General features: G+C 37.9%; 1 long non-coding RNA gene across 1 annotated transcript; it reads left to right on the top strand.

The window, feature by feature from the left end:
- Positions 1 to 7,571: 7,571 nt before the first annotated feature.
- Positions 7,572 to 8,131, top strand: LOC132273216 (uncharacterized). The gene is made up of 2 exons (XR_009470049.1): positions 7,572 to 7,786; positions 7,977 to 8,131. It is a non-coding gene; the product is annotated as an uncharacterized LOC132273216 (long non-coding RNA).
- The last annotated feature ends 5,711 nt before the right edge of the window (positions 8,132 to 13,842 follow it).

Below are 13,842 nucleotides of genomic sequence, written 5' to 3'. Positions count from 1 at the left end.
CTGCCACCAAAACTGTCATCGCAGATTGTGATACATCTTCGTACCACCAGGATGAACTGCGAGTCGAGGTGGTAAAAATCTCGAAGAACGTCTTCACGACAAGACAAAGGAACAAACATCATCCCCTTGTACCTGAGACCATCGTCTGCATATAAGGTCCAACCCTCAACATCCTCACCACCTGAAATCCAAACATGGATGGCCTTCATCTCCCTATCCTCCAACTGTGCCTCAATAACTCTACTAACAAGAGCCGGTTGAGCCGCGAGGCTAAATAAAATAGCCGGTGAGACATTTTCATAAGACTGTAAACCAAGATCTGCAAGTTCTTCTAACATCTTCCATCTGTGAATGGAAATGCTAGCAAGAGTCCCTCATGACTTCCTACTCAATGCATCAGCCACCACATTGGCCTTACCCGGATTGTACTGTAACTCAAAGTCATAGTCCTCTATGAACTTAACCCATCTGTGCTGTCTCAAGTTCAAATCCTTCTAAGAGAAGAGATACTTGAGACTTTTGTGATTGGAGAAAACCTCAAACTTCTCCCCGTACAAATAGTGTCTCCACCCCTTCAGGGCAAAGATAACTGCTGCCAACTCTAAATCATGTGTCGGACAATTCAACTTATGAGTCTTCAACTGTCGAGACCCATAAGCAACCACCCGCTATGTCTGTATCAAGACACAACCCAAACCTTCCCATGAAGCATAATAGAAGATCACATAACCAAAAAACCACGTTCAGGAATGATCAACACTAGAGCCGATGTCAACCTGACCTTCAACACCTGAAAAGCAAACCACATGCCTTGCTCCATACAAACTTGACCCCTTTGTGGGTAAGTCGAGTCATAGGAGCCGCCCAACAAGAAAAATCCAAAACAAATCTCCGGTAGTAGCCAGCTAGGCCAAGAAAACTCCGAATCTCAAACACTGTCTTCGGACATTCCCAATCCATCACTGATTCAATCTTTGATGGATCCACTGCAACATCGCCCCCTGACACAATATGTCCAAGGAACTTCACTTCCGATAGCCAAAATTCGCATTTCTCGAACTTGGCATACAACTGATTATCCCTAAGGATCTGCAATACTGTCCTCAAATGATACTCATGTTCCTCCACCGAAGCTGAGTATACAAGAATGTCATCAACAAAAACCACAATGAACTGATCAAGATGATCACTGAATACACGATTCATCAAGTCCATAAAAGCTGCTGGAGTATTGGTCAACCTAATGGCGTCACCAGAAACTCATAATGGCCATACCGTGTGCGGAAAGCGGTCTTGGATACATCCTCATCCTTAACCCTCAACTGATAGTAACCTGATTTCAAATCAATCTTCGAAAAACATGTCGCTCTCTTCAATTGATTAAACAAGTCATCAATCCTAGGCAAAGGATACCTGTTCTTGATCGTAACGTGATTCAGTTTACGATAATTAATGCAAAGTCTCAAAGACCTATCCTTCTTCTTCACAAAAAGAACCGGTGCTCCCCAAGGTGAAACACTAGGATGAATAAAGCCCTTAGCTTTCAAATCATCTAATTGAGCTTTAAGCTCATCAAGCTCTACCGGTGCCATATGGTACGGTGCCATAGAGATGGGCGCTGTACCGGGAATAACATCAATGGCAAAAACAACTTCCCTCAAAGGGGGTAACTCTGTCGGCTCCTCTGGAAAAACATCAACAAAATCCTCGACAACTGCTGGAAGAACACGGCCCAAACAACTATCCTCATCGACTAGCAGATTAGCCAAGTAAGATCGATGGTGACTCCCGTCACCAATACTGAAGATCATTGTCGAGTGGGAATCACTCCGATCTCCTACGAAGTGACAATCTCCTGTGGGAGTGCAAACAGTCACCCTTCAGCGGAAGCAATCGATCATAGCACGAAAGAAGGATAACCAATCCATCCCAAGAATGATGTTAAAGCCCATCATGTCAAAAACAACAAAATCAAACTCTAAAGTCCGCTAAGCTATCTCGATAGCACAACCCTGATAAACATGATCCAAAGACACTGGACCCCCAACTGGCATGTCAACACAAAGGAAACCATCCCGTTGCGTAACCTCCAGACCCAAAGAATGTGCAAATGATGCAGATATGAATGAATGTGATGGACCTGTGTCAACAAGAACTCTAGCCCAAGAACTGAAAACTGGAAAGATACCTCGAACTATAGAAGTCCCAGCTGAGGTATCGGCATGTGGCAATGCGTAAGCTCTTCCCTGAGTCCCCGACTGCTGAGAACTGCCCTAGTGGCCAAACTGATGTCCGGAAGCAATAGGCGTAAAACCCCTACCCGGATAAGAACCTACCACTGGCGGTGTCATTGGCTGTGGTGCCTGAGGTACCCTGAAACCTGACTAAGCAACTACAGATTGTGCTGGTATGGCCTATGAACCTGTGCCACTCTGTGCCCTGCTCCATGGATGAGGGCAATCCTTCCTCATGTGATCAAGCTGCTTACAATAATTATAAGTCCCCTGAAACCCCTTTGTCGAAGCTATAGGCTCACTAGTTTGTGATTGATTGGTCTGTGGCTGAAGCTGCGGGCAGCGAGGCTTGATGTGCCCCAGTTGCTGACAATGGTGACAAATCGCTCCTCAGGGTGACCCCGAAGATACTGGAACTACATATGCAGACAGAGCCTACTATGACTGTCCCTAAGTGCTTGAACTGTCCCTGGCCTTTGCCTTCTTCCACTGATTCCCGAAAGATGACGATGTGTCGCTGCGAGGCTGCTTATGTGAACCCCTGATCCGTAACTGATCCCGTTCCTCTGCTTCAACTATCATTGCCCTCTGGACCACCTCTCTATAAGTCCTCAAGTCAAGAATTGAGACAAGATGTAGCTCATCCTGAAATTTCATTGCCCTGGCCTCATCTGTCGTTACCATATCCTCGGCATAATGAGAGAGAGAAGTAAATCGTATCTCATACTCAATGACACTCATAGTGCCCTGATAAAAACCTGTGAACTGTATCCTCATCTCCCACCTTATAGCCTTAGGAAAGAAGCTCTCGTAGAACAATATCCTGAACTCCTCCTAATTCATCACCTCCACATCGTGGATATTGGTCATAGACCTCCACTAGATATCGGCATCTCCCATGAACATAGAGGCTGTTAAGGAGATCTTTAATCGGTCTATACGCACTGCTATGCTATCGAGCTTGTGTACCATGAGATCAAACCATGCCTCTGAAGCAAGCGGATCCATACTCCCTGCAAACTGGTCAATCTTAACCCTCTGTAACTTTATGAAGTAGCCCAATGCCTCATTAGCAACTAGTGCCAGTGTTGGTACCGATATCGGGATTTGCATCCCTGTAATGTGCTGATGAAACATCTGCTGAATGGACTCTGACATCCCCAGAGCCACTCCCTGTGCAATTTGCTCCTTATAAGTCGGCGCTCATGGTGGATTAGGATCCACACCACGAGGTCAAACCCTGGGCCTCCCTGGACTTCGTGCGAGCCCAGTGTCCTCAACCTGCTCATCCACTCCGTCATGACGAGAAGACTCTCCGCGAGTCAAGACCATGATGCTAAACGCACGGAAAGAAAGAGGTCAACAATAACACAAGTTATTATGACCGAATGCAACTCACGCTATAAATGAACAAAACAAGGAGCATGTCAATGTATATGACGTATAATCATGCTAAAGCAGGTAAGCAAATACAACATGCTAAATGGATACTAAAAACTTCTAGGTACTTAAACACGTAAGCTCATAGACATGTTATCAAACTAAGCACGTAAACATGTTATAATACTAAAACATGTTATCAAGGTAACGGATAAATCAAAGAACACCAACAAAAGTATGATATGCACCCAAAACCCATCGTCCTAAGGTTTTCGAACCTAGGAGCTCTGACACCACTTGCAACGACCCGAGTTTTTCAACCCAGTGCGTCAGTGATGACTCGAAAGTTGACCCGATAACGGATCCTAAATGCGGAAGCAAAAGATGAAACCGTAGTCCCTTGAGATATAAATCATCTTTAAGACACCAATGTGACATTCCATGAGGTCACGGAACTTAAGGAGAGCGAAAGAGGAAATGAGAGTCAAAACGGCTAAAATTCGTTAATTAAGGGCAAAATGATCAATTCACAATTAAAGGGAGAAAATTGACTCTAAACAAGTCAAACAAGGTGAATACAACCTAATCTAATCATTTCACAACATTCTAAGAGGTTCCAAGAACATTGGCTAAGAATTCCCTAAAAATGCCCTTTCCCAGTTTAAGCAAAAACTGACCCTACCTCACTAAAATATGATTAACTCCCACTATGATTGGAGTCTAGGAATGGCATTGGTATCATTGGAAATCTGACTCAAAATCCTTGAGTTTAGGCTTAAGAATCACCCCATTTGGGTTAGAAATGAAGGAGATATGACCCTTTGAAGTTAGAACCTCAATGTTGTAACCAAATCTGGAAGGCAAGTGCATAAAAGCTATTTTGGTCGACCGAAATAGAGTTTCGGTTCACCAAATAAGACAAAATTTTACTAAAAACATGTTTATAGAGGGTTGGTTGTTTCGGTAGACCAAAATAGAGTTTCGGTCGACCAAAATGACTCTGAACAGTTAAAAAGGCTACTGGAATGGGTGATTTATTGTGCAAAGGAATTCCCAAATGCCATCGGTCGGCTGAAACACCTCGAAAACCTGCTAAAATGACTGCTATGTGCCCAAGGTGTTAAGGTTCAACCCAATCTTTGAATCCTATGATGATTTGGTTCAAAAATGAGAGTTTAAGATTGATTTTCAAGGAGATTAAAGTATGTGAACATGCCAACAACCTTAATATGAATAATTGAACGTAAAACATTGGCTTTTGGCCTTATACATGTCAATTACAAGAATCTCATATGCTAAACTTCTAAGGTTGGTTAAAATATGCTTTTAAGGCAAACTATTGCACCAAATGAATACAAGTGCTAAAGTAAGCATGTTTGGCCCTTGGCCTCATTACAAACACATCCGTAGAGTATCAAAAGGTGCACTTAAGTGCACATTACATGGATTGAACAACGAATACATATTTTATCGTAATAAGCAAAATGAAGTGTGCTATGCTAACAAGTACATATTCTAATATAGCAAAAGTACTCCAAATAGTCTAACAAGTCTAAGATTGTTGTGCATCCCACAATATTACTTATTTACCTAAAAAACACCCGGTAACTTCGGAGTGAGTAAACAAGTTTACTCATAGGGAATGAGCATGCATAGGTTTAACTTATTACAAAGTTTGCAAGTTATATAATTCAATCCATGCTATTAAAGTTACATTAAAACTTTCAACATAACATAATGAGATAAAAATTCACAAAGTTAACAACTTGGAATTTAAATGCAAAATCAAACCAAGGTGTATACTTGGATATTGCCCGGATTAAAACCGTACTATTGGGATCACTTTAGGGCTATTAACCCATGGGTACCTTCCCCTAGTGCGCACTATAGTGTAGGGAGCTCTCTATCTCCCTTACTAGAACCAAGTCCTAGCCAAGTCAAGTTTTTGATAATATCCCAAGTTTCCAAATCAACAAGTTGAGCAACAAGTCATGATACGTGTTAAAACATAATAAGTTCCATGAACTGAATGACTAAATCATTAGAATAATTAGATATAAATTAATTAAACTAGTTAAGTTATTTCTCTATATTTCAAGAGTTGTCCAAATGATTTCAATTAAATATATGACAAAGAGTAACTCATGAACATGCCATATATCAAGTCAAAAATGGAATTTAAGCATGGTACGATTAAGTAGAATTTAAATCAATTTAAATTAATTAATTCTCTAGATTTAAAAACTCATTTGAATCATGCTAAATTAATATACAATAAAGATCAAGTCATGGCTATGCCATATATCAAGTCTAAAGTGAATTATATGCAAGCTACCATTAGTCATTTATTTCTTAAATTAACATAGGACATGCGTACAGCTTCTATATCATTACAAGATCAATTAAATTACTTGGAAAAATAAATTATAACACCCCCTACCTCTATAGAGAATAGAATCTCTATAATCCAAGGCAACTAAGCTTAAAAATGGAAAATTAAATAAGGGTTTTATAGAGGAGAGTGAGAGGAATCTAAAGTGTTCCAAGCTTATAGGTCTAAAGTGAGTGGCAGGGCACCAAAAATGAAGTCAAAGCTAATAGTCAAGCTTCTCTCCAATGGTGGCTGCGTTAGGGTTCTTGAGAGGAATGAGATAAATGAATAAAATGAAATGGAACCCTAAGTTAAAGTGGTGGGATTCTCCACTCACTAAGTGCTCTTGCACTACCTTTCACACACACACACTTGCAAGACTAAAGGTGAGTCATACACTTGTCATGAATTTAAGTAAGCTTCCAAGATTAAAAATCAAGCCTACACTTGTCAACCATCTATACCAACAAGTGCTGTAACAACCCGGATTTTTAAGAATTTAAATTATTTTTATCTCATAAATTTTAGTTGTTAGAGATTGGTTATTTAATTTTAAATTGATGATTCCCATTTAAATGATTTAATGGGTTTGATTTTTATTGTCATAATTAATTTAATTAATTTTGATTTAAGGCTTATTCATTGGAGATTTATTATAGAAGTTGATTATTTGAGATATTGGGTCTTGAATTTGAGATTTTACCCGGTTAATATTTTAATTGGTTTTGATTTTAATTTTGTATGCTGAAACTTCTGGACAAAATTGGTGGAAGGAGACTAAATGGGTTTTGATTATTTTTGCAATTATATGTATATATCTTTGTTGCATCAGTTGGTGATGAGGCTGCCGATATTGAGAGGAGAACGAAAGATTGAATGGAAATGGTAATTTGGCGGGTCCCACGTACTTTGTGATTTCAGTGGACAATTTTCCTTTGGCTTTGATTTTTTCTCACGTGGTTTTTTGTGGTGGCTGATGTTTCTTTGTTAAATGTTGTATGGAATGGAAAGATGTGAAGATAAAGATAAGAATTGAGGAGGAAAAAGGGGGCGAAATTGATGATGATAATGGGCCCCACTAAATGAGATATTATGGGTCTTGATTTGTTACATTGAATATATATATAATTTTTATATATAAGTTTCATCTATTGGCTTTGGTGCAGCGAAATTAGACATTATATATATGTATATATATATATATATATATATATTGTATCAATTTGTGATAGAAGGAAAGCAAGTGCCGAAGTGGGAAAAGGAAAAGTAAAGAAAAGGGTTTTGTTAACCGCGGGTCCCACCAAGGAGTAAATCTTCTTTGCTTTTGATTTATGCACGTGGTGGCTTTATATGATGGTGTATATTGATATTTGTTTGTTTCATAATTGTGATGACAGAAGATAAGGAAATAGGTAGATTTTTGTTGTTTAGGTGAATGATGAAAAATGAGATAAAGTAATGATATGGTGGGATCCGGTTAATTTTTGGTCCAATTGTAATGATATCTGATGGACACATGGGGTGAACAGTGTTGATATTTATTTTGTGTCGGTGGAAACATGTGTGAGCTGTATTTGATAATTGTGTGAGCAGTGCATGTGTGGGTGCATTTAGCTATATATATATATATGGTAGCCTAAGTGATGATACAGACAAGGAAAGAATGAGGAAAAAATTAGAGAAAATAGAGGAGACATCCAACAGAGAGTTTAAGGATACAGAGAAAGGGCCGAGACCTAGAGATTGAGCCAAGACAGAGAGGGCCAAAGTTGATGCTCGGATGAATTAATTCTTTTACAGTGTAGGGATCATCATACCTTGAATGGCTTGGATGATTTATTTCAAATATTTTGTTAATTATTATTTTGCTAAAATTGCATATATGAATTTTGTTTAAAAGCATATATATATATATTTTTGTGAAGCAAATTTATCATGAAACTTCTTGAAATCCTTGTTATGGTTTTTCCTACTGTCTCACCCCCCTACAGTTTCAGGTACCGAGGATGAACTTGGATTCATAGTAGCGGGCTTAAGTGGAAGTGGAAGAGTTGGTTTTGAGGAATTAATTTTATTATTTAGAGAATTTGTATATTCATTTTTGAGGAATTGATTTAGTCAATAAAGGTTATTTTATTTCTTTTGAGATCCTGGGAGTGTATTGATGTGTTTTGATTTAATGAAATCGAGGATTTTATTTAGAAAAAAATTCGGGGCGTTACAAGTGCTCCTATTCTAGGCCAACAAATGGGTAAATCTCCACCCTCCATGTGTCATGGAATTAAGTCTCTAAGTGGTTCTTCCACAAAACTAACAAGTGGCACCTTAGGAATGCGACACTCACATTTTCTGGAAATTGTAAAAAAGTCCTTTTTGAAAATATCTTCCAAATTAAATTATAAAATGGTCCCTAAGACGAAAAATATTTACTTTATTTAATTACACAAAACCCCTCAAGTTTAGAGTAATTATCAAAAATTATGCACTCATGTCCTTTACAAGAAAAGTAAACATTTAACATGCTTTTCTACAAAAGTGAAAATGTAGATATCATAGAAATTAAATATTATGAATGTATGCAAAGCCGGAATCAAATCCGAGTGCAAAAAGTGAGGTTATGTAAGGAAAAATGAAAAATGACTAAATGACGAAATATGGAAAAAGACGAAAAAAGAAATTTTTAAAAAATGAAAGAAAGGAAAATGACAGGGTCATTACATCCCTAGCAATGAACTATAAAGCAAATAAAGAAATAAACAACTATACAATTATGAACTAGAAAGCAATAAAAGGATAGCGCCACTTTCATAAGGAACACGGTTGCATTTCGCATATGCAACAAGCCTTTTAAACCCCTAGATTATCCCTAGTGGACGAGTGAAGTCTCGTGAGGGTTTCCAGAAATGATACTCACAAACATCAAGTTCTTTCTCACTAAAGAGGCACCAATGATCCAAACAAGCATTAAAAGAAAACTACCTCAAGTATGCAATTTTTCAATCACCTCTAAGCAATCTTCTAAAATTTTAACAACAAGAAAGCAAATATGGTCCTCCACATATCAAGTAAGATAATCATGCAAATCGAAACAACTCTAGAATCCTTTTTGAGTGAACCGGCATCAAATATCTTGCAATCATAACAAATCAATGAAATGGGCACAACCAATCTCAAGCTAGCACACAAATCTAGTACCGATCATCAAGACAAAGAATGAACCTCTTTATTCAATTTATTTCCTACATACTCTCTTTGTTTTTCTTTTTCACACACATTTTTTTTTTTTTTGGATCAAAGACAAGAGTATAGTGCAATGTAGTGATCTCTTACGCTTTCTAGAAGATTCATTTAGTGAGCGTTAGATTAATGACTCCTAAACCGGACGGCATTAGGGTCGATGTTTTCTAGTTTCAGGGTTTCTGGCCCCGGTTTGCGCCAAACTTGTTTGGGGCATAACTTTCTGCTCGGGACTCAGTTTTTGACGCCATTTCTTCCGTTATTCTTATTTTCTCATTTTGAATCTTTTTTGTTTACAGAGTTTCATCATTTGAGCGCGTCTGCTCAAATTTCACTTTTCCGAACCCGGCGGGGCCAGTTCGGGGCACTTTTTGAGATTTCTATAAAAGGGGGATGAGATATTTTATTTTTTCATCTTCCCCACTCTCTTGCATGACCTGAAGCTTCCATGGCAGCCCAAGGGAGGCTTCCACCTTCTCTCTCATTTGAACTTCATTTCTTTATTAGAACATAGTAGGGCCTTTGCGTTTTGTGTTCGTGTTGACTACGCGCTTCTTTCACCCTTATTAGAACCCATTTTTGGCCAAATTTTTAGTTCGGGTTTGAAGTCAAGTTGTGATTTTGATGGGGCTTCTTGTGGGTTCATGTAGATCGTGTTGTCCCCGACAAAACCCTTCGTTATCGTTGGATTCGGAACACTTTTTTTTTCGATGGGCTTTTGAGATTTTCATCTCAAATTGTGGTAGGGGATGTCTTAGGTTTATATTATTGTTGTATTGATTGTTTTATAAGCATATACAACTTATGAGCATGCCTTGTTCAAGTTTTTAGAATTTAATTTATTTATTTTCTTTGTTTAGGATTTAATTCTAATGATGATATATAGTTTTAAATTAAATTGTGGCATGCTAGTAAATTAGGCCTTGGTGAGTTGTGTAACATATATTAAATTTGGAGCATTTGAGTAAGAATTGCAAAACTTATTTAATATTTATCTTTTGTGAAAGATTAATTCACATAGTTGTATCAAGTATGAAACCAACTTGTAATGTGATATTAAAGTAGGCCGTGGTGAGTTCTTTAACACATATTAAATTGAGGACATTTGGATATATTTGAAAATCTAGAGAAAAATTAATTAATGAGCATAATTAATTTTAATTTAAGTGTGTTGGTCACTTAAATTGATATTGGAGGTAATAGGTTGATAATCCCTTGAAATGTAGGCTGTTTAATCACCTTGTGAGTATGTTACTAATTTAACATAGAATTAGTACTTGAGACCTCTTGAAATGGTAATTGGACTTAGCATGATATAGAATATCATTGACTTGCATAGCTTGTTTAGATATATCTTGTGTAGGTGTATAACTTGTTAAAATATTACAATTGTTTACCTTGTAAGCTAGTTACTAAATTGGGACTTATTTAGTACTTGTGGTTTAGTGTGGTAATGTGGTTCAATTGTTGTAAAATATTCTTGTTTTGGTGTATAAATTGCATATTGGAGGCTTGACATGTCATATGCTATCTAGACTTGAATTATTGGACATGGTTTGTGTGGATTCAACCTTATTTGTGCATGGAAGATGGTTTTATGCATTAGTGGATTTGGTATAAGTTTGGTCTAACTTATTGATTTTTGTATGAGTTTTGCACTTATTGATTTTGGAAAGCTTGTAAGGACATATTTCACGTGATGGCTAGGGTTTGGCTCTAGTACGGAGACAAGAGTCTTCTAAGTCATAAGTGCGCACTAGGCAGTACCTTGTGGGTCGTAATTGCCCGGAATAACTTATGCATGTGCGTACTAGGTAGTGCCTTGTGGGTCGTAATTACCCGGAAACACTTGTTTGGTCTAGTGACCACATGTCCTAGTCTTTCTACTTTGATTTCGCATTCAATTTCAAGTTGTTAATCATGGATTACTTGTAACTTGAGAATTGGTGCTTGCCTATGTATTTTGATCTCATTTAGTATACTTGAAACTGTATACTTGAACTTGTATCCTTGTTGGTGTATCTAAACTCTATCTAGTGTATTTACGCTTAGTATCCTTGTCTTGTGTGTGCGGATTTCATTTTTGTATACTTGTGCCATGTATACTTGTCTTCTGCATATGTGTTTAGCTTAGTATACTTGTGTTTGTATACTTGATTTATGAGTACTCTATACATATATCTTATACTTGTGTATGTATGCTAGATATTGCTTATCCTGTTTAACATAATTTAGTATACTTGTGAACATGTGTACTTGAATGTCATGTATCATGTTTTAATACGATTTAGTGTACTTTGGCATGTATACTTGTATGTCGTGTATCATGTTTTAATACGATTTAGTGTACTTTGGCATGTATACTTGTATGTCGTAGTTCATTTCAATTGCATGAGTAGCTTAGGATGCTCCCTGAGTCTCATTTTGATATAGACGTTAGGTGGCATGAGCCATTTTAACATGTTTCACCACAAGGTGATCTTATTGTAAAACGCTAGGTCGATGCATGCTCATCTCCTACGAGTAGCTTTATGTTACTCACTTACGTTGTGGGGACATTTTTCGGGTACAGGAATCAAGTTTCGAGATTCTCATATTGCTTGGATGATTTGTAGCCTTGAAGGTTTCAATTCTTGTAAAAGTTGGCTTGAAATGCCACTTGTAACCTTATATGTCAAAATGTGTATATTTGATTCCAATGATGTAATGTGTACATAAGTACACTCTATGCAATGTATTTAACATGTATGAGATGAGGCCGGAGGCCAATGACATGTATCTTGTATTCTATGCAACTTTAACTTTATGAAATATTATAAAAATATTGAAAAATGCTACGTCATTGCTTCATAACTTTTGCATCGGGTGTGGGAATTCCATTCTTATTCTTTCATAGGGACCTATAAATCATGTTTGAAGTATGGCCAAGGGCCAAACGGTAATTTGAAATCATTTGATAATTTTGGTTTTCAAATTTCCCTTTTATTGTTCTTTTTTGCCTTTTTGCCCGTTAGGGGGTCGAATTTTGTATCGGTGGTATTTTTAAGTCGTGGACCATTGTAGCGCATCCAAATAGGTAAGTTACGTTTGCGTGCATGGTCGTTTTCGGGCAAACCTTCTTCTTTGGTGAAATGAGCCTCCTATGGACTCATTTTGAAATTTTGTTGCATAATCTGATCTAGGGGCATTCTAGACCTTTCACATCAGTTTTAATTTCTTCTTTCGATATGGTTGAATAGAAAATGTGATTTTAGGGGGGGGTTTCTTCTTCGTGTTTTTCCAGAACATGTTGTCTTGGTACCGGAAATCCCTCGTGAAGTTTCAACTTCCAGTTTGCATTTTAGCAGCTTTTTGGCTTTCATGACCAGATTTCATGGAGGGGCATTTTGGGCATTTTAGGCATTTTACAGTGAGTTTTTTTTTTAATTCTTTCATGAATCACGTAGAAAACTCGATTTTAGGGGGGGTTTCTTCTTCGTGTTTTTCTAGAAAAACTCATCTTGACCTCCGTTCAAGCCTCAGTTCTGGAAAACCTGCTTTGGATCCTTGCTGTCAACATGGGCATGCCATTGGGCACTGGCGCGTGCGCCAACATGGGTGCCGGGCGCGCATGGGGCATGTCATAGCCTTCGTCGGGCCGCCGCGACGTCAAAACTTCAAACACTCGTTTCTCCCTCGTCCGGACTCCAAATCGAGTGAACTTTTTTTTAAACTTGATTAATTTTTCGCTGTTTTTCTAACGGCGTGCTCGGTTGCACCCATATCTTCTTGGATAATTACCATTTTATCCTTTTAGCCTTAAGTGCTTGTTTTTCTTCATCATGCCGTTTCTCCTTCGTCCGGACTCCGAATCATGCGATTCTTGAGTCCATCTTGATTAGTTTTTCATTTTCCTTCCAGCGGTATGCTCGGTGGCACCCGAGTCCACAGTTTTTGAAAATAACTATTTTGCCCCTGAGGGCTTATTTGTCATATTTTTGATCTTTTGCTTCCGCATCAGTTCTCGTTGAGTTCTACGACCTCATGGAAGGTCACATTGACTTCTTAGAGTCTTATTTTCTATTTTCGCTTCCGCAATTCGAATCCATTATCGGGTCAATCTTCGGTTCATCACAGGTCGCACTAGCTTGAAAAACCAGGGCCGTCACACCAAACCCGAGCGAATATAAAACAATTAATATTTAACAAACACAGAATACAAAAGAATTAATGAAGAATTAGATAAATACACTGAAAAGAATTCTAAGTTTAAAATTCCTTAAACTGATGCTCCATAAAACCTCCATTAGCTAAACAACTCAGGAATCCATCTATTGGACCTATAATACGAAAATCCAAACTGAATCATAAATAGCTAAAAGACATCCAAAGTTAAGTCATGGAGAGAAGTCCAACGTCGTCGGAAGAGTGAGTAGTAATCTTTGCTTAGCACGATCAGGTCTAAGTCTGGAACTGACGAGTACCTGAAAAATAGAAGTGGATCAGGCCTACGAACAAGTTATATCCTACTACAATTTAAGCAGAGACTCGATATGCATATACATTATAACCAACTCAACAATAGCTATATAATCCGTATATATTTTTACATTTCCACACTACAGGACTCTCACTGGACTA

Source organism: Cornus florida, unplaced genomic scaffold (assembly GCF_030987335.1).
Source record: "Cornus florida cultivar Cherokee Brave unplaced genomic scaffold, ASM3098733v1 CherokeeBrave_3.0.0_Hap2_Chr09, whole genome shotgun sequence".
Classification (NCBI taxonomy): Eukaryota; Viridiplantae; Streptophyta; class Magnoliopsida; order Cornales; family Cornaceae; genus Cornus; species Cornus florida.
The sequence above is the reverse complement of the archived record's forward strand: the minus strand, read 5'-3'. Positions and strand labels throughout refer to the sequence as shown.